Source organism: Pseudophryne corroboree, chromosome 4, assembly GCF_028390025.1.
Source record: "Pseudophryne corroboree isolate aPseCor3 chromosome 4, aPseCor3.hap2, whole genome shotgun sequence".
NCBI classification, from domain to species: domain Eukaryota; kingdom Metazoa; phylum Chordata; class Amphibia; order Anura; family Myobatrachidae; genus Pseudophryne; species Pseudophryne corroboree.
The window spans coordinates 422,663,977-422,685,744 of NC_086447.1; the positions used below are offsets into that span (position 1 = coordinate 422,663,977).

At 39.1% G+C, this 21,768-nt stretch overlaps 1 long non-coding RNA gene across 4 annotated transcripts; it reads left to right on the plus strand.

Moving 5' to 3' along the window:
* Nucleotides 1-5,961: 5,961 nt before the first annotated feature.
* LOC134911468 (uncharacterized) lies at nt 5,962-7,622 on the plus strand. Of its 4 annotated transcripts, XR_010176603.1 has the most exons (7): nt 5,962-5,982; nt 6,322-6,384; nt 6,477-6,547; nt 6,640-6,747; nt 6,866-6,944; nt 7,057-7,114; nt 7,244-7,622. It is a non-coding gene; the product is annotated as an uncharacterized LOC134911468 (long non-coding RNA). The 4 variants fall into 4 exon arrangements; XR_010176602.1 differs by having other exon boundaries at nt 7,057-7,622; XR_010176600.1 differs by having other exon boundaries at nt 6,866-7,622.
* Nucleotides 7,623-21,768: the final 14,146 nt, after the last annotated feature.

The following is a 21,768-nucleotide window of genomic DNA, read 5'->3' on the forward strand; positions in this document are numbered from 1 at the left end:
TTTTAGTAAGAATAAATCAAGTAGGTTAAACACATCTATAAAATATATACTCTATCCACAATTATAGGTTGTGATTTTCTACATTTAAACTCACTTATGACAAGTAAACCTGTCATCTATATTTGGTAGGTACTCACCTTACTTTTTCAATTTCTCATACCATCTATATACCATTCTTCATAAATTCTGGACATCAGTCCTTTGAAAATAATTTTTTCATAAATTTTAAAACAATTTTTTCATATTTGTCATCCCCAAACAAGTTACCCCTGATGAAGTCGATAAGACGAAACGCATTGGGTTTGTCAGTCAGAAGTTTCCTACTTAGTTTGTAAAGATACTCCCTTGTGAGCTCACACCTTAAAAAGGTGAGGGAGTATCTAGAGTTCAAATTATTCAACAAACGCAGTGGTTGTCTTTTTTACTGACATTTATATTTACTATCTGTATACTCATTACATGATGAACTATGTAAAAATTGCATTTGTTCAAATGAATGTTATTAAAATAATCTTTTATTAATTGGCCTTGGGCCTCTTGTTTGGGTGACCATTTGGTGAGGGGTGTCCGTTACAGGTTCCCGGTCACAAACTTTCTCCAATATCCAACTTACACCTATGGAAACAACATTGGAAGAATTACCGTAAAGACGTTCCTATATAGCGCACTTGGGAATTTTGTTTGTATCTTGTATTCTTTAGAGATCTTTCAACAGAGATCTCTCCCGTTGTGCTGCTTTGAGTTTGGTGCAAGATAAGGGTACTATTGTGTATATTGTATTTCTTCTGTTGTGTACCAGTAATTGCTGCCGGGATGCCTATCTTTAGAGATAGAACATCGAGAACACATAAGTGTAAGAATTTATTCACAGAAGATGTAGATAGTTTGATTTCCACCTGTAATGAGAAAGATTACTATTCCCAACTAAACATGATATAAAAAATATCTATAAAAGAAATGAAGAATTGGTGTGAGATAATAACACTTGAAAAGTATATTGAAGTAGGGAGAGTCCCTAGGGGACTTCGTATATTGAAAAAGCCAACATATGGCACACAAAGTGATCTGTTCATGAAAAATTGGAATGAGATTTTAGGAGATTGCTCCAAGAAATTATTGGGACTACTAATTGCAGAGAGGAAAAGGAATTCAAATAAGTTAGAGGAGGAGTTAATTAAACTAGAATCCTCAGTTACAAAGTTTGAAACCAGTGAAGAATTCCAACATGATGTTGGTAGACTCCAAAACCAACTTGATACAGCCGAAAGGGATATCATCACGAGAAAAAAGACAAAATTCCTTAGAGATAAGGAGGATTTCCAGAAGGGATTGATTTTTGATTGGGCGAAAGATATTAGGCAGAATGACAATTCTGCTGTACATCATACACAAAAACGTGGTAATGTATACCAACAATACCAGCATAAATGCCGAGACAATCAAAGAACCAATCCCAGGAGGAGAGATGTCCACTATCAAAGATATGGGGATAGGAGGAGGTCATCCTACCGCTCTCCATACCCGAATAGCTATAGAAATAGAGTCAATTCCTACCACGATTATAGAAGAAGGCGCATGTCTCCAAACAGATATGATACTTTTTCCCACACCAACAAATATGAAGTGTTTAGGTCACCCTCTCCAGACGACCATAATGACCATTTTTTAGGAGATGGTACAGATATGGCGACTCCCCAAGGCAGAAAAAGAGGCCTTGGAATGGAAGAGGCAAAAGAGGGGGTAGAAAAATCCCCAAAAAGAAGGCGCCCTCTATTTCACTTGAAAGGGGGTCAAAAACCGGGGTTATCAACCTCTCAAGTAGAGAACTATGCACAGCACAGACAGCGCTACTAAATAAGGGACTTAAATTTGCACCTGACCAACATGCAGATAAGTTCGAATTATTTATTGATCTAAACAAATACATCAGGTCACTTACTTTACAACGACATTTTTTGAAACATCCCTCGACACCTTCAGCTTCACAAGAATCTAGAAAACCGCTAGTGGCTCCCCCTTCGAAATTTTATCCGGTGGAATCAAGGGGAAGCAATGTGGACATTTTCTACGAGTCAGTGAAAGACGACTTTAGGGAATTAAAAATAAGAAACAATAAATTTAACTCCAATTTGAACCCAGAAGAAAAAAGGCTCTAAATCTACTCAAAAAGGAGGAAGGAATAATCATTAGAAGTGCAGACAAAGGAGGAGCAGTAGTCCTACAGGACAGAACTGACTACCTCAAAGAAGCATATAATATAATCAATGATGCATCAACTTATATAAAACTCACAGAAGACCCTACAGAGGCCTTCAAGGAGGACCTAAAAGTCCTCTTATATAATGCACAAAAAAATAATGTAATATGCCAAAAAGAACTTTAATATTTATGGGTAGAACATCCGACTACTGCTACTTTCTACCATCTTCCCAAGGTCCATATAAACTTACAGTTTCCTCCAGGAAGACCCATTATTTTGGGAATTGACTCACTAACCGCTAATCTTTCCCATTTTATCGATCTTAAGCTACAGCCCTATGTCAAAACTTTGCCTTATTATTTGAGGGACTCTACGAACCTGTTACAGGTACTAGATGGGTATATATGGGACATTGAGGAAAGATGGCTCACAATCGATGTACAAGCATTGTATTCCTCTATTCCCCACACAAAGGGTATTGAAGCAGTGCAGTCCTTTCTTTTAGCAGACTCCACCAAACCAGAAGTCGAAACAAAGTTCATCTTGAATAGTATAGAATTTATACTTAAACATAACTATTTTTGATTCAAGGACTCCCACTACCTCGAGCAGCAGGGAACTGTGATGGGTACCATATTTGCCCCCTCGTATGCAAACCTGCTGATGGGGGTGTGGGAGGAGTCTTTCATTTACAGTTCCAAATTTGAGAGAGATCATATCAAATTATACCGATGATACATTGATGATCTGATCCTCATATGGAAAGGAGATGAAGACAGTATAGAACAATTTGTCGAATATCTCCAAGTGAATCCTTTCAATTTGAAATTCACATTTAAAACAAGTACTAATGTGATAGATTACTTAGATCTTAAATTGGAAGGTAGAATAGTGGAGGTAGTTCAAACATCCACTTTCTTTAAGGAAGTTGACGCAAATAACTTTATTCCAACATCGAGTTGTCATCACACCAAATGGATTGAAGGAGTCCCCTACTCCCAGTTTCTCAGACTGAGGAGAAACTGTAGTACCCTTAGTGACTTTATGGTTCAAGAAAATATATTAAGGGAGAGTTTTCTAACACGAGGTTATGACCAAATTAAAATTGAAGAAGCCTTACAGAAAGCATACAATATAGATCGGGTAAACCTTTTATCTTCAGTCTTGGTTTCAAAAAATAAAAACAAGAGGGATATGAAGAGTAGGCCATTCATAACCCAATATAATAACGAAAATTGTCTAATAACTAAAATATTAGATAAACACTGGCCAATTTTATTAAAAGATCCGATCTTGGACCTTCACTTCCTCCTAAACCACAAATAGTCTTTAGGAGGGCCAATAACCTAAAGAATATTCTAGCACCTAGTACATTGAAACCAATAAAATCCACCATTCAGTTGAAAACGAATTTCCTAATGGAAAAACCATAGGCTGCTTCCCATGCACCCGATGCATATGCTGCAAATATATAGAAAAGTCCTTTTCCTGGAAACATTAAAATGGAACCAATTACACATTAAAAGAAAGAGTCAACTGCAATAGTGAATCTGTTATCTACAGAATAACCTGCAGTTGCAGTTTGGCGTATGTTGGAAAAACAAAACGTAACATCAAACTTAGGATTCAGGAACACCTACGAGGTGTAAAAAATAAAGTTACCAACCATAATCTACCACGTCACTTTGCAGAAGTTCACAATTCTAATGTTAAAGATTTTAAATTTACCATATTAGAAATAATAAAACTAGGCCCTAGAGGAGGAGATAAAGAACGTATGCTTTCTAGAAGAGAATCCTTCTGGATTTTCACTCTCAACACCCTTCATCCAAACGGTCTCAATGAGAACATCGACATTGTGTCATTCCTTTAATTGATAACCTGTGTCTATTCATATTCAGATTACATTTATGATCTACATATGGTAGCATGCAATGATACACAGTTTGGTCTTCATATGTGTATAAGTTCTGATTGTACATAATTTTTTTAATTATTTTATTTTTTTATTTTCTATATTATCTGTTATTTGTGGACCATCAACTGAAATGTATCGATATGATATGATTTGTAAAATTGAAGCCTCAAAAATAAAGCAGCTAAATAGATAACCTTTATAGTCCCTATCAGGGATGTATATTACACCAATATGTAGTAATTTGAGATATTATAGATAATTTTTTACCTATGAGAAGTTCATTATATATACAATTTACCGGCCTAGTTATGGGACACATTAATTCACCTTAAGCTAGTAAACTTATTGTCCTAATTAGGGGACATAGCACATCAACTCACTCTTATTTTCACAATTGTTTATCCATGGATTAATTCTATGACACACATACGTTAGCATGTAATGGTATATAGGGTCACAACCAATTTTATAGTTTTAGGCATGTGTTACAACATACATATCCACTATAGGTGGTTTATAATTAATTATCCAGCCCCACTTATGGGTAATATGAGTAGTGTATATATATATATACTCTGCATAGTTTCCATCACGAAATAAAGGACCTATACTTTTCTTTAGTATGCCCTCTATATTCCTTCTTTGTGGTATTAAGTATTATCAACCACAACAAATTGGACACATAGTGTTTATATAATGTAATGTCCCCTAAAGTTCTATTTTTGGGACTCACAATTAGACTAAGATACACCATATAATCACACCTAGGGTAGTCAAATAATAATTGTGCATTTATTCCTTATAAGCACGCACCTTTAAAAGAACGATTTCACTTTAAAACATTTAAGTAGGATTCCTGACTATATGTCTACTGTTTATTTATTTATTTTATTTATTTTACTTTGGTATATGCTCATTAGATTAATATAGAGGTGGAGCCGGTGAATATTAAACTAATATGCACAGGGACATGGCGAGCAAATAGATAGCTCACCGTGCCCAGTCAATAAGACAAGATGTACCAAACACGCCCCGTTTTGGAGTTGGGCGGATAAAGCCTGGAGTGACACGCTAAGGGCTCGCCACGCCCGGCCAGTGAAGTGAGAATAATCTAATTGCACCTCCCACTGGAGTTTTGATAGACGCGGCTAGTCACGTGAAATGACGCTATACGCGTCAGAGAGGCTCTAGACGCGCCTCCCACTGGAGTTGGGTGGACGCGGCTGGTCATATGGGATGATGTGATGCGCGTCAGAAAGGCTGGTCTGTGACGCGTCAAGGGGGGAGACCCTGGGTCGCGTCACGGGCTTGTGACGCGGGCTTGCGATACGCTACACACACAAGGGGAGGCACGGCCAGTATGTTCCGAGTTGTCAGTGCGTCCCCAGTTACCATGGATACCGCTCTGTGAAACGATACCATCCTCCCTGACACAATTAATGTTAAAATAGCTACACAACCAATAGCAGGCTGGAACGCATGCTGGAACGCATACCGGAAGTATGCGTTTCCAGTCAGGTGTGGGTCATCTGCGAATGCTATTAAGCCTTTAAACCATCTACCATAAGTTTTATTTAAACTCTGGCCGAGCCACATATTAGGAGATATAAATAGAAGTTAAATATATCGATATAAATGAAATATGAACTTTTATTTTTAAGTTAGTTAAGTTCTAAGCTGCCCCTAATTAAAGAAAGTGATGCAAGTGTGAAAGCAGCTTAAATAGCAGCTGCAGCAATCACAGTCAAATTCTAAGCTGCCCCTAATTAAAGGAAGTGATGCAAGTGTGAAAGCAGCTTAAATAGCAGCTGCAGCAATCACTGTCTCATTCTGCCACTTCCATGCACAGCCAAAACTCTCCAGGGTGAGTCCACACACTATTTTTTATTGTCTCTATCTGTTGTAATTCTGAAGGCTTCAATTAATCACTATGGATGTATTCTTATTGTCAATGTGATGTTTAAAATATAAGCGATATTGATCTTTGAAAGTAAAATATAAATTATATTGATACCATCAGAACTGTGTTCACTTTAACCAGTGACAATGTTTCTTAATATTATCTGCATCTGCTTCTTGGAAGCTTTAAGTGACCTTTATTTGGAATTCTCTTTTACTGTTAAAAGTAGAAATTGTACTGAAGTTGGTACTGCTAGAACTGTGTTCCCTTTAATTGGTGGCAATATTTCTATTTTTTTGTAAGATCCGTTCTGTGAGGAGGAAGTTGCATTGCATTGTGATTGTCAAATCAGCTTTATACTTTTTGGTATGTATATTTATTTGTAACTTATGTGTGACACACAAACGACTGACTGACACACCTTTTATTAACATTCATTAAAATTTTTATTTCTTTAGAATTATATTTTTATGGGTAAACACCCGAATCTGAAATAATTCTGATTATAAGATCTGGATATTCTCCATAGGTATGTCTGGTCATTGCTAAAGATCAGAATCAATAACATAGGGGTTTTTTTCTGATATTTTGATACAAATGTGTATTTTTCCTTTTTTTAAGCAGTCCACCAAAATATGGATGTATAACTGCCAGTATCTTTAAAAAGAACTTCAATCAATAGTTTTTATAAGGAACTCCCTAAATAGAGTTCTTTTAATTATTTTTAAGGTATGTTTTTCATTTTCTTGTCTTCACTATATAATAAAACGTAATACACTATGTATTTCATTATACATTTCTGCAATATGGTCATCAGACCCTTCATATATTTTTTTTCCCCCATTAGGCAGCCTGTGGAAATTTCCATCTATAATAAGCCCCCTCCAGGAGCTAATATAGGAGATTTTACTATCCTTATATTTAAGGTATGCTCCTATATCTTTAGAATTAATCACTGCACTTTATAGCTACTTAAGTAAGAATAAATCAAGTAGGTTAAACACATCTATTAAATATATACTCTATCCACAATTTTAGGTTGTGATTTTCTACATTTAAACTCACTTATGACAAGTAAACCTGTCATCTATATTTGGTAGGTACACACCTTACTTTTTCAATTTCTCATACCATCTATATACCATTCTTCATAAATTCTGGACATCAGTCCTTTGAAAATAATTTTTTCATAAATTTTAAAACAATTTTTTCATCCCCAAACAAGTTACCCCTGATGAAGTCGATAAGACGAAACGCGTTGGTTTGTCAGTCAGAAGTTTCCTACTTAGTTTGTGAAGATACTCCCTTGTGAGCTCACACCTTAAAAAGGTGAGGGAGTATCTAGAGTTCAAATTATTCAACAAAAGCAGTGGTTGTCTTTTTTACTGACATTTATATTTACTATCTGTATACTCATTACATGATGAACTATGTAAAAATTGCATTTGTTTAAATGAATGTTATTAAAATAATCTTTTATTAATTGGCCTTGGGCCTCTTGTTTGGGTGACCATTTGGTGAGGGGTGTCCGTTACAGGTTCCCGGTCACAAACTTTCTCCAATATCCAACTTACACCTATGGAAACAACATTGGAAGAATTACCGTAAAGACGTTCCTATATAGCGCACTTGGGAATTTTGTTTGTATCTTGTATTCTTTAGAGATCTTTCAACAGAGATCTCTCCCGTTGTGCTGCTTTGAGTTTGGCGCAAGATAAGGGTACTATTGTGTGTGTGTGTGTGTGTGTATATATATATATATATATATATATATATATATATATATATATATATATTACATATTCTATAACCTATATCTATATAAAAACAAAAAAAGCAACCACAAAGTAATTGCACTGCAGGACTGATATGAAACAAAGTCTCCTTTGTATACTCTTCAGTGATACTTTGTACCACCTGGATGATGTTGTACGCTAACTGATACTTTATTATAAATAGCACTAAGCACTTGAAAGCTGTTAGCATTTGGGTTAGTAATTAAATTCAGCGTCTCCTAGCTCTGTAATGGTGTTAGTAGCTCTGATAATGACTCTCACTGAATTAGTGAAAAATGTTCATGCATATCCATGCAGTATTAGTGAACAACGTCCAGATAACTCATAACAGGTTAATTACCATAGATGTCAATATGGACCTTGCAGTGGCCTCTGTTATAAACACGGAGTTAACAGTGTCCCTCCCTGCTGGAGCTCCTCCCGGCAGCCTTATCTGGAGTCAATGAGCACTCTCTTTACATCACTCCATCCCCTCTCTTTAGCTTTGGGGTCTGCAATATGCTGGCCAGCGGATATAGAATCTGAAGCTGTGTCACATTTGTTTGGGAGACGTACAGATGCGTTTCCCCGCCTTCAATGCCTTGGAGGCTTCCTCATTGTAAACACTTTTCCTTGCCGCTCCTCCTTTTTAAGCCCAATTTTTTCTCGCGTGTGGCTCGCGCATGTGCCGTGGGGATGCTTCTCATGCCTCTTTCTCATAGAGGACCCCTGCGCATGTGCTTAGTGGCTGGTTTTGTTACTGCATTCCAAGCCTCGTTTTCAACAAACATAAAGGCTAACTCTGTTAATACATTCCAAGCCTCGTTATTGACATATATTTTAATAAACACTACAGCATCAGTTTCGATCCAATACATTATCATTATTAATTAGCAATCAATAAAACTATGTGTATACTAATATCTTTACCATACATAATTATATAAGGGTATGAAAAACCCCTTATATACACATAGCCCTAGTAGTTCAACATCGGCATCACACACCATCAAATCTCACACTGCCATCTAGAGGTATCATGTGGTTAAACATATCCCTACTACTGTCTCAACTTCTAACCCTTATATATTCAGATTTTAACATGATAACATCTTTTACCAAAGACATGCAAAAAATCAATAAAACATTATGTGCTGCATATTTATAGCCTTCTTATGATTCTGTTTTGGGTATCAGCCAATCCTACAGTACAAACAGCATCCACACTATCCATCCATCAATTGCAACACTTCACTATCAATTGGAATATCATAATGCTTAGTCATAAGCTTTCCTTGTGTATCAATCTATATACATTTTCTTGGAAAAATAATAAACTCCTTCAGATTACAGTATCATCCCAAATGTTTCTATCATCTCTTGATCTATTGCCATCTACGTTGAATTGCATCACTTAATTTCTTTCTTCCATTACATCTTGGATGCAATCTCTCCATCTCAGATTCAATCTTTCAAGAACTAAGCTAATGATAGTGCACTGACTATGAGAATATAATTTCCTAACACTCCTATTTCTGTTGCCAACATACCAATATACCATATTCCGCAAGTTTGCTGCTTGGATGTAATTGTAGACTTGGAGCTGCTCTTTCTTGCTTTCGTCCAGTCTGCATCCAAATCCTGTTATATATATATATATATATATATATATATATATATATATATATATATATATATATATATATATATATATATATATCTCTGCAGCAACTCCGGCACTCCACTAGATTAGCTGAATTTTAGGAAACTTGCTCCTGTGCCTTCCATATATATATATATATATATATATACTGTAACAGGAGTCTTGCTAGAATGCACTCTGCTACAAAAATTCCACCAATGACCGACTCCAGGCTTGTGCAAAAACAAATACCTTTTATTCAGGTAGCTCAAAAACAAAGATATACATAAAACAAAGATCACTATCTTTAGTATAAACTACCAGGGAGGTTAGGCCCTGCCTCACTCCCTCTTACTAAATAAGGAACCCTTCAGGTCCCGGCATCCTGACACTAGTGGCCCAGCCCTCCGGATCCCACTGTACCTAGCAGGCCTATCACCTGGACACTAACTGCCTTCAGGAGCCCTGACTCATGGGAGAGACTCTGCTTTAAACCAGCACCTAGGTGCTGGCTGATGAAGCAGCTTCTTGGGCTGAGAGGCCTACAAGACCTGGTCTGGGCCAAATTGATGGGAACCCGGTCAATCCACACTTCCCATCCACCCCCAGGACCCTGTGTATAGCCTACAGGTGGCAAAGTGCCTCTCCTGCCACAATACATATAAGAAACATTTCTAAGATATGTATAAAGACACTACAGAAACTTTAATTCACCTACACTGGAAATTGCACTTCACTCCTTCTTGGCCTTACCCTAACCAGACATCACCCTGACAATCTATTCTAAATGCAGATGTAAGATTAATTCTATTGCCGAGAAGCTCTGCCAGTTAAAACATTAAATGTCTGTAGTTTTCCAATATAAGATACTTCGACTAGCATACTGTATATACTGTAGCTATAAAGAAAACTGCACTAACATATATCCCAAGATACAGTAAATCCCAATGTAACCTCTCGGCTTTGAAGAAGGGGTTACTTTCTCCTCCACACTGTTGAATTCTCTTCCTCTGTGCAATAAAACATTCCAAGTCATTCAGCCTTCATATTGTACAGTCCCTGAAAACACTTCTTTAGGAAAGCATATCAAATTCCTGAACAATCTTCTTAACCTCCCTAGGCAAATGTGATCACCATCCCACAGCAAAATTCACTCAAATCTTATATTGTATATACTGTAGTCTCCTTCTATACTTCTCTGAACCAAAAACCATCCTTTCTGTGACTGGACCATACAACCCCAGAAAACACTTTGTTCCAATAATATCTGTTGTGATAAATATGCAATATGTGGCACTTAATTTTATTTATGAGACATATGGGGCCGGCTGTAATGGCTTGCAAGACAGCCGGAGCTCCAAGTCTCTGGCCGAACTCATACGTTTTTTTTTAAAGCAGCAAAGTTTACAAGGCAAAACCAACCAGGTTTTGCCTTGTAAACATTTGCTGCTTTATAAAAACGTACAAGTTCAGTCGGAGTCTCTGAGCTCTGGCAGTCTCAAAAGCCATTACATCCGGCCCATATTTTCTATATAGCGTAAGTTTGTTTTTTTATACATTATAAGTTTGTGATAATTGTCAGTTTGTAAATTGCCTATTTTTCTTTCTTTGTTCAAAATTGTAAAGTGCTGCAGAGTATCCTAAAGTAAATTAATAATAATAATAATAATAATAATCACCTTTGTTGTTGGAAATGATGGTGAATGGATGGTTAGTGCAACATGCAAATATGTTAGGAACAATTTTCTACGACACATTACCAACTTTTATGTAGCAGTAAAATATTGTAAATTATGTCATAAAAAGTGGTCATATTGTCTATTTTCTGAAAAAAAATCATATTCCAGTTGCATTCTCTCTTTTTCTGGCTCATAGTCAACAATTGTTTGTGCAAAAATGTTGGTCTATCAGGTGCCTATGAAATAGCATCAGTTATTTGGAAAGCAATAAATGCATAAGCCTTACAGCTATGCACAGTGAAGTAGCATTTTATTATTCATTTCATATGACTCCTTTTTTGTGCTTAGGAAATATCGTGCAACAGTATATTTTGTTGTCATGTTTATGACTTTGGAAGATTATCTTGCAAGTCTTGTGTTTTGTAAAGGTGCCAGGGTTCGGAGAACGTCATTGGAACCCAGTTGTCTTTGATATATATTGTTCACCAAGGAATATGGCAAAAAAGATTTTGCTTCACTGTGAAGTGGTCATTGTACCAAAATGTTTTTTTAAAGTACGCTGCATGACTGGAATACATATGTTTTACCAGCAGGCGGGATGCTGAATGTCAGTATATCGACAGCAGCATCCTGTCTGGTGGAATCCCGATAGAGAGTGCACTCGCCACGCTTCGGGCCCAGTGGCTCACTGCAGGTTATATTCCCACTCGGTTGGTGGCTTGGACCCAATAACCTGTGTTGGTGGGAAGTCGGTCCGGCGGCATTTCACCTGCTGTCGGGATTCCGGCCTAAATCTCCTGATCGCCGAGATTCTGACAGTCGGTATTTTATTTTTTACCTGCATCCCACATGACTATGTATTTATAACTGTGGAATCACTGTAATACAGAACATTTATATAATGTTTGAGCAGAAATACATATGTGGAGAAATAAAAAGAAAACATACTTTTGGCTTAAATGTTTACATTTATGATTAATTTTGGAATGCAGTGATTGTTATACATTGAATGTTCATAAACTTAATATGTAGAGATGAGTGGGCTCAGTTTTCCAAAAACTGAGCCCACCCGGACTTCATGGAGTTTTTATTTATTACCATTTGTTACCAGTCATTTATATTGTGCACACATATTCTGCAGTGATTTGCAAATACATTTTCCTGCCAGGCTCGGATTCCAAAACAAGGCAAAACATCATCATCCCAGCATTGGATCTCACAGGTTTTGCATTTCATATGATTGCCTGCAGCAGTGACTAGGGCGCTATTTCACAGTAGATCCCGGGAAAGAGCTGTGCACTTCTGGCGTCTGTGTTGACTCTACACCATTACTGAGCTAAATTATCAGTCCACTCCAAGCTGAGCCGACCTATCTGTCTATCCACTCCAATGCTGCTGAGCTGAACTATCTGAGAAGAGCCGGACCTAACCAATATGATGCCCATGGCAACATTTTGGCTGGTGCCCCACGCTAGTTCCACCTCTGACCCTGCACCCCTTTCCCAGCACCATTTCCCATAGCAGTTCTCATTTTGGTACTCCTACCACCTATATTTTAAATAGGAACAGTGCTGATATTCGGTGTGCAGCCCAAAAAGGGTAGTGTTCTTGTTGGGAAGGGGCATGGCCACACAATGGTATCCCCAGTTCAAATTCCGGCACACAGTAGTGCCACTTTATTCACATTATATCATGCAAAAGTGTCCCTTATTCATGTTCAGTCACACAGTAGTACCACTTACCTTATATATGTTACTCCTCACAACAGTGCATCTTATTCACATTACATCACACTGAATTGCTCCTTATTCACATTACACCACACCATATTGCTCTTTATTCACATTAGATCACACAGTAGTGCCTTTTCTATACATTACGCCACACAGTAGAGCACCTTATACACATAATGCCATACATTAGTAATGCCTTTATACACATAATACCACACAGTAATGCCCCTTACAAATATGTTGCACATTAATAATGCCCTTATACACATAATGACACACATAGAGGTAAATTTACTAAGATGGGAGTTCTATTTAAGATGGGATGTTGCCCATAGCAACAAATCAGATTCTACTCATTTATCTAGCACCTTCTAGATTATAATACCTGGATTCTGATTTGCTTATATATAATTCTAAGCTTATATATAATTGTACAACTGGTGCGTGGAGTAGGTACCGTGCCCTACTGTGTTTACATAATTAAATATAATCACTGTGACTCCACAGGCTGTACCCCACTGCATATAAGCATTATGAGAGGTCATTTAAAAAAAAAAAGTACAATTAAATAAATAATGTCATTTTTTTTTATTTACAAGGGTGCTGCACCCCACTGCATTCACATCACATAAGCACTGTGGGTCCGCAATGTGAGCGGTCATTTTCAAATAAAAGTTCAAGTAAACAAATAATATTATAGTTGTCTTTTCTCTACAACTTGTATATGTGATATGAAGAAGACCTTTATAGGCAATTACGTCAAAGTACAGAGACTTCTGTAATGGTGGATTCCATTGGGGATTAATTAGTATTGTGTCAGGATGATGTACACACTGATGAGGGTGAAGATGAGAATGCTAAGAGAGAAAAGACCATAACAGAACGCCAGAGTGTTTGATTGATTGAGTCATTAAAATTAACATGTATGATGCATCATTCGAGAGCTGAAGCATTTTAAGAGAGACTAGGACTGCAGGTAACTGTAGTATTGGACTGGAACCAATGGTATCTGTAATATCGTATTAGAAGCAATGATATCTGTAACTGATGGAATCTGTGTTATTGGACTGGAATCAGTGGTATCTGTAACTGATGGTATCTGCATTATCGGACTGCAACCGATGGTATCTATATCAAATGGTATCTGTATTATTGGACTGGAACCAATGGTATCTGTAACTGATGGTATCTGTATTATCGGACTAGAACAGATGGTGACTGTAATGGGACCGTAGTGCTGACCAGGCTGGATCCGGAATGATGACACTGGATGATCCCTTGGAAATGCAGTTGGTAATGCAGGTAGGAAATAATTAAACTCAGAACGCAGGTAATGTGCAGTAGCTGAATCTACAGAGGAGCGCAGCTTCAAAGCTCACACGCAGAGCTGTGTGACTTATGGCACTGGCAACCTGAACACTGAGAAGGAGGAAGCTTTAAACCCTTTGGTGACACAGGATTGGCTGGGAGTCTCAGCTGACAGGCTGCATGGAATTGGTCAGAGACTGATCAGCTGACACTAAGCAAGATGGACCCAGCCCTAATCGCTGTGACTACTGCGACCGTGCAAAGAACATGCCTCTGGATTACCAGGGCATGCCAGATCCTCACAAGTGGCCTGATAGGTAGGAAATGGGGACTGACCTTAGCAGCATCTCCATGGGGTGTTACAGTCCCTTTGACTACTGAAAAAAAGGCAATTTGGAGGCCCTTGCACAAACTGGTTTTGGGTGGCTCCAGTGTGTATTTAGAAAGAGTTTTCAGTGTAGCCGGGAACCTTATCAGTGATCAGCGTAGGAGGCTAATTCCTCAAATTGTGGAAAAGATGTTATTCATCAAAATGAAGTGTAAATGATATGAGGAAGACCTTTACAGGCAATTACGTCAAAGTACAGAGACTTCTGTAATGGTGGATTCCATTGGGGATAAATTAATATTGTGTGAGGATGATGTACACACTGATAAGGGTGAAGATGAGGATGCTAATAACGATAACATCTTGGCACTGTAACTGCCTTAAGCCCACTGGTAGCTTGTTTTTTGAGGGCCCAAACAAACCAAACATTTCAGTCCATGTCGTTGAAGTGCTTGGCTTGTAAAACTGTGCATGTCCTTTTTAATATCCGTAAAAAATATGGCGACTCCAGAGGTGGGGCTGCAGCGTAGTCCAAAGTTCAAATAAGGGAACCACATCAATTGTCACCAACTGTCATCCCAAACTGACTCACTGAAAGTTGGTGTGGCTCCCCTATTAAAACTTTGGTCTGCGCTGTAGCCCCACCTCTGGAGCGGTCATTGATCATAAGGGTGCAAGGGCCCAAAGACAGTTTTATCTTGCACCACATTTCATTTTGCCAATGCTGTGTGGCAATGTTTCATAGATGTGCATAAACTGCCATGTGTTTGTGCCACAACTCTGCCACTTAGTAACCAGTCAGCTCTCTGCCGCCTTTGGCCTACATTGGATAAAAACAATATTGTGAGCTGTGATGTTTTCAAAATAGACTGGAAATGAGTGGAAATAATGTTATTAAAGTTTTTAATAATCTAGGAACAAAAAAGGGCCAAATTAATTGATTTTATATTTTTTTTGTAAAGTTTTGGAAAAAATACAAAACCAAAATCATTCACATCTGAATTCCAAAACCAAATACAAAACCAACACAAGATGATGAATTAAAACAAAAACCCAAACTAGCAAAAATAATCCAGCGCACATCTCTGCTTAAAGCCAAAACTAACGAAATGGGGTCAACGCACATCTGTAGTAATAAGGCTGCTAAGCACAAGTGTTTTGCTTCACTGGAAGAGTGGTGTAGTTGGGATGGGGTGGAGGGTTTCAGAGTGAGCAACTCCAGTTAAAAAAACAGTGCCTATTCATTGCCTATATAAGTCTCATTTGGTGTAGGTGTCCATCAGCAATTGGAGTGCTATGTGCTGCCTGGAGCTTTGAAATATCCACTGTTTGCTGGAAGTGATGATTCATTGTATGGGGTGGGCAGGGAGTGTTAAAAAAATTGGACATACAGATGATATGGGTTTCATAATATGATATAAAGATTAGAGATGTGCGGCGGGTACTTTTCGTGTTTTGGTATTGGTTCCATGTTCGTGTTTTGGATCTGGATATGTTTTGCCAAAGCCACCCTTTCGTGCTTTGGTTTTGGATCAGGATGATTTTTGAAAAAAACATAAAAACAGCTAAAATCACAGAATTTGGGGGTCATTTTGATTGTACGGTATTATTAACCTCCATACCATTCATTTCCAGTCTATTCTGAACACCTCATAATATTGTTTTTCGGCCAAAAGGTTGCACCGAGGTGGCTGTATGACTAAACTAAGCAACATAAGTGGGCGGCACAAACACCTGGTCCATCTAGGAGTGGCACTGCAGTGGCAGACAGGATGACACTTAAGAAACTAGTCCCCAAACAGCACATCATGCAAAGAAAAAAAGAGGTGCAATGAGGTAGCTGTATGACTAAACTAAGTGACACAAGTGGAAGAGGATGGCTCATGCCCCAAATGCCACCATTTGTCTGCCACATTCTTCCACAATTTCTGGTCATGTGGCCAAATTAAACGTTTCTGGCATAAAATACAAAATTTTCTTATTTCGTCTTTCTCCTTAAATATCCCTTTAGAACCAATTTCAATGATATTTGCCAATTTTGATGCATGGTCTCTGGCTACATGTGACAGAAATCTTTTGCCTTTTCTAACAGTGCTGGTCACTGTGGCAAAGGTACCTGGACTCCAGGTCGACAGCAAAAAGGTCGACACACCTTATGTCGACGCCAATTGGTCGACACACCTTAGGTCGACATGGACAAAAGGTCGACATGGACAAAGGTCGACATGAGTTTTTCAGGATTTTTTTCTTTTTTGGAACCTTTTCATACTTAACGATCCACGTGGACTACGATTGGAACGGTAATCTGTGGCGAGCGAAGCGGTAGCGGAGCAAAGGCACCATGCCCGAAGCATGGCGAGCGAAGCGAGCCATGCGAGGGGACGCGGTGCATTAATTGGGGTTCCCGGTCACTCTACGAAGAAAACGACACAAAAAATAATAAAAAACTCATGTCGACCTTTTTCCTGTCTACCTTTTGTCCATGTCGACCTTTTGACCATGTCGACCTAAGGTGTGTCGACCAATTGGCGGCGACCTAAGGTGTGTCGACCTTTTTGCTGTCGACCCTCAGTCCCAGACCCGCAGATAATCTTGAATTCTTGAATATCCAAATCCGCTCCTACTCTTACAGAGGTACATAACTTGTTACAGAAAGTAATGTATTTTGAAAGATATTCACTTCTACCTAATGTTCAGTTAGCAGCCAAGGAATTTTTTGAAAAATGGAGACCTTATATTGCCACAAGATCCCTGATACACAATCTCAGATTACAACATTTTTGAACAAGTCAACGTATAGCTCTCTCTCAATTGATCATTAGATTTTGGCAAATATCCTTGAAATTATAGCTACATTTCCTTGCTATAGTGAACAGGTGCTATATAAGTATTTCAGTTTATGTATGACGAAATCACTATTTGAAAGTCTCGTCATCCATCCCCCCTCCCCCTTTCTCTCCTTCCCCTTCTTCTGTGTCCCTTTTTCCATTTGTTTGTTCTCTTTGTTATATTTTTTATTTTATTTAAGATATTACAAATATATATTAATTTACTTTCTGTGGTCTTATATGTTCCGCCAATCATAATAATGGTTTTGCCAATGTATAAAAACAAACACAGAAGACAAAAATGAGACCACAGCAAGCTCCCGTCAGTGAAATACGAGGAAGTCTTTATTCAATAGACTCTTTTCTTTTGGAATACAATATTTAGCATTTTTTCCTACAGGACATTTTGTCGTTGGATCCTTGTCAATTTATACTAATATACGACTCTATACATTTTGTAATGTTTCCACTCATAATGAAACCATTTATATTCTGCTGTTTGTACCAACATATCTCTAAATTTATATATATTTTCTCATTTGAAAAATTCCAATAAATATATGTTTAACAAAAAAAAGAATGAGTTAACTTAAGACTCTTCGCTGGCTAGTTCTTTCATTGGTGCACATAAAATGGGAGTAGGCGGTAATGGAGGATTAAAGTGGCTCAGCATGAACTGAGGGTCTCTGTATATAGATGCAATGACATACAATTCTAGGGATGTAACTTTATGAGATACAATATCAGTGGTGCTGTCACAAAACATAATACAGCTCTTTGAAGATATACATATTGCACAGAAATACTGTTCCTTTATTAATGATTTCAGGTTGAAATACAACCTAGGCACTCTACGGGGTAATGCAGGTGTCTGTATTTGCTGCACAACTTGTTAACCCCCATGTTTACTGTGGACAGCTTAACTGTAGGAAGGGAGGGCTGGATGAATATCTCTGTACTATGATACACATCTTCTCATATGCAGAATGTATAGTACTGTAAGTGAAGGGCTTAAGGGGTGTCCTTAAGTTTGGGCTTAGGATACATGTGTGGGATGTACCAGCTCACGTATTTACACGTGTGTTGAAACACAGACTTGTTCTTCGTCACCCTGTGGGCTTTTCAGGCTAACTCTGCCTCCTTCGTGCCAACTCCTGCTTTTAGCACCAGCCTGCATCTCTGCTAGCGTCTCGTTTCAGCTCAATACTGTATGCTGGCTTCTCTGTCTCTGCTGTCCAGCTCTGCCAATGTCTCACACTGCAAAGTTTCAGCTCAAATCATGTCTCCTGCAGCTAGGGGTAATACCTCATCCCTTTAATTCTGGACACATATTAATTACACAGGTTCTGTGGCTGGCTGACTTCAAGACTCCATTTCACCTGGTTTTACTCAGCCACAGAACCTGTGTAATTAATATATGTCCAGAATTATAGGGATAAGGTGGTAACCCTACCTTCAGCTGTGGCTCTCACTCTAGTGGGCCTGCTCAGTTCTCCATCCTTCTGCAGCAGTCCTTGGTTTCTTGGTACCACAGGTGCCTGCAAACAAGCCCCAGTTCACAACATGCCTGCTCTCCTCTCTTGCAGAACTCTCTGGGCTTCTCTAGCTCCACCCCAACAGCCTCAATCTAGTTTCCCTCCTAAGGGTGGCAGGACCATCTCAAAGAGATCTGCAGTGACCACCAACCATTAACCCATCAGATTCCAGACTTTCACAATCGCTTACTGCTTTATTATTATCCTTCCCACTTGTGATGATATCACTGGATGTGATACTGTGTGTATATCTTGGGTTTCTGTCTCCTTAGGAGCTTTTTGTCTAACCTACTGTATCTTCGTATGGCTTTCATAGCCAGCAAAGATTAAACAATATGCATAACTTCCCTAACAACAACACATTTTCTGTAATGTATCTGCACTAGAGATGAGCGGGTTCGGTTCGTTGAGATCCGAACCCCCCCCGAACTTCACCTATTTTACATGGGTCCGAGGCAGCCTCGGATCTTCCCGCCTTGCTCAGTTAACCCGAACGAGGCCGAATGTCATCATCCCGCTGTCGGATTCTCGTGAGATTCGTATTCCATATAAAGAGCCGCGCATCGCCGCCATTTTTATTCGTGCATTGGAGATTGAACGGAGAGGACGTGGCTACATTCTCTCCCTGAAAAGCTCCGTATCTGTGCTCAGTGTGCTGCAAATATCTGTGCTCAGTGTGCTGCAAATATCTACGTTCTCTGCCTGAAGAGCTCCATATCTGTGCTCAGTGTGCTGCAAATATCTATGTTCTCTGCCTGAAAAGCTCCATATCTGTGCTCAGTGTGCTGCAAATATCTGTGCTCAGTGTGCTGCATTGTGGGGACCACCAGTATATAATTATAGTAGTACAGTACAGTAGGCCATTGCTGTATCTTGCAGCTCCGTGTCAGACTCCGTTCTAGACAGTATCCTGATGATCAGTGCTCAATATCTGTTGCATTGTTGTGTGACCAGTATATACTATATATATATTATATATAGGAGTACAGTGCAGCATTTTGGTGACCACTAGTATAGTAGTACAGTACAGTACAGTAGTCCATTGCTGTTTCTTGCAGCTCTGTGTCACTTCAAGTATCCATATCTGTGCTGCATTGTTGTGAGCAGTATATTAGTAGTATAGTGCAGCAATTTGGTGACCTGACCAACAGTATATAGTTGTACAGTACAGTAGTCCATTGCTGTATCTTGCAGCTCCGTGTCACTGCAAGTCTCCATATCTGTGCTGCATTGTTGTGAGCAGTATATATAGTAGTACAGTGCTGCAATTTGGTGACCAACAGTATATTGTTGTACAGTACAGTACAGTAGGCCATTGCTATTGATATAATAATATTACTGGCATATAATTCCACACATTAAAAAATGGAGAACAAAAATGTGGAGGGTGAAATAGGGAAAGATCAAGATCCACTTCCACCTAGTGCTGAAGCTGCTGCCACTAGTCATGGCAGAGATGATGAAATGCCATCAATGTCATCAGCCAAGGCCGATGCCCAATGTTATAGTAGAGCGCATGTAAAATCCAAAACACAAAAGTTCAGTAAAATGACCCAAAAATCTAAATTAAAAGCGTCTGAGGAGAAGCGTAAACTTGCCAATATGCCATTTACAACATGGAGTGGCAAGGAATGGCTGAGGCCCTGGCCTATGTTCATGGCTAGTGGTTCAGCTTCACATGAGGATGAAAGCACTCATCCTCCCGCTAGAAAACTGAAAAGAGTTAAGATGGCAAAAGCACAGCAAAGAACTGTGCATTCTTCTAAATCACAAATCCCCAAGGACAGTCTAATTGTGTCGGCGGTTGTGATGCCTGACCTTCCCAACACTGGATGGGAAGAGGTGGCTTCTTCCACCATTTGCACACCCCCTGCAAGTGCTGAAAAGAGCACCCACAGTCCAGTTCCTGATAGTCAAATTGAAGATATCACTGTTGAAGTACACCAGGATGAGGATATGGGTGTTGCTGGTGCTGAGGAGGAAATTGACAAGGAGGATTCTGATGGTAAGGTGGTTTGTTTAAGTCAGGCACCTGGGGAGACACCTGTTGTCCGTGGGATGAATATTGCCATTGACATGCCTCGTCAAATCACAAAAAAAAAAATCACCTCTTCGGTGTGGAATTATTTTAACAGAAATGCAGACCACAGGTGTCAAGCAGTGTGTTGCCTTTGTCAAGCTGTAATAAAGAGGGGTAAAAACGTTAACCACCTAGGAACATCCTCCCTTATACGTCACCTGGAGCGCATTCATCAGAAGTCATTGACAAGTTCAAAAACTTTGGGTGACCGCAGAAGCAGTGCACTGACAACTAAATCCCTTCCTCTTGTACCCAAGCTTCTGCAAACCAGACCACCAACTCCCTCAGTGTCAATTTCCTCCTTAGTCAGGAACGCCAATAGTCCTGCAGGCCATATCACTGGCAAGTCTCACGAGTCCTCTCCTGACTTGGATTCCTCCAATGGATCCTTGAGTGTAACGCCTACTGCTGCTGTTGCTGCTGGGAGTCGATCGTCATCCCAGAGGGGAAGTTGGAAGACCACTTGTACTACTTCCAGTAAGCAATTGACTGTCCAACAGTCCTTTGCGAGGAAGATGAAATATCACAGCGATCATCCTGTTGCAAAGCGGATAACTCGGGCCTTGGCAGCTGTGTTGGTGTTAGACGTGTGTCCGGTATCCTCCGTTAATTCACAGGGACTTAAAGAATTTCTTGAGGTAGTGTGTCCCCGGTACCAAATCCCATCTAGGTTCCACTTCTCTAGGCAGGCGATACCGAGAATGTACACAGACGTCGGAAAGTCACCAGTGTCCTAAAAAATGCAGTTGTACCCAATGTCCACTTAACCACGGACATGTGGAGCAGGGCAGACTAAGGACTATATGACTGTGACAGCCCACTGGGTAGATGTATTGCCTCCC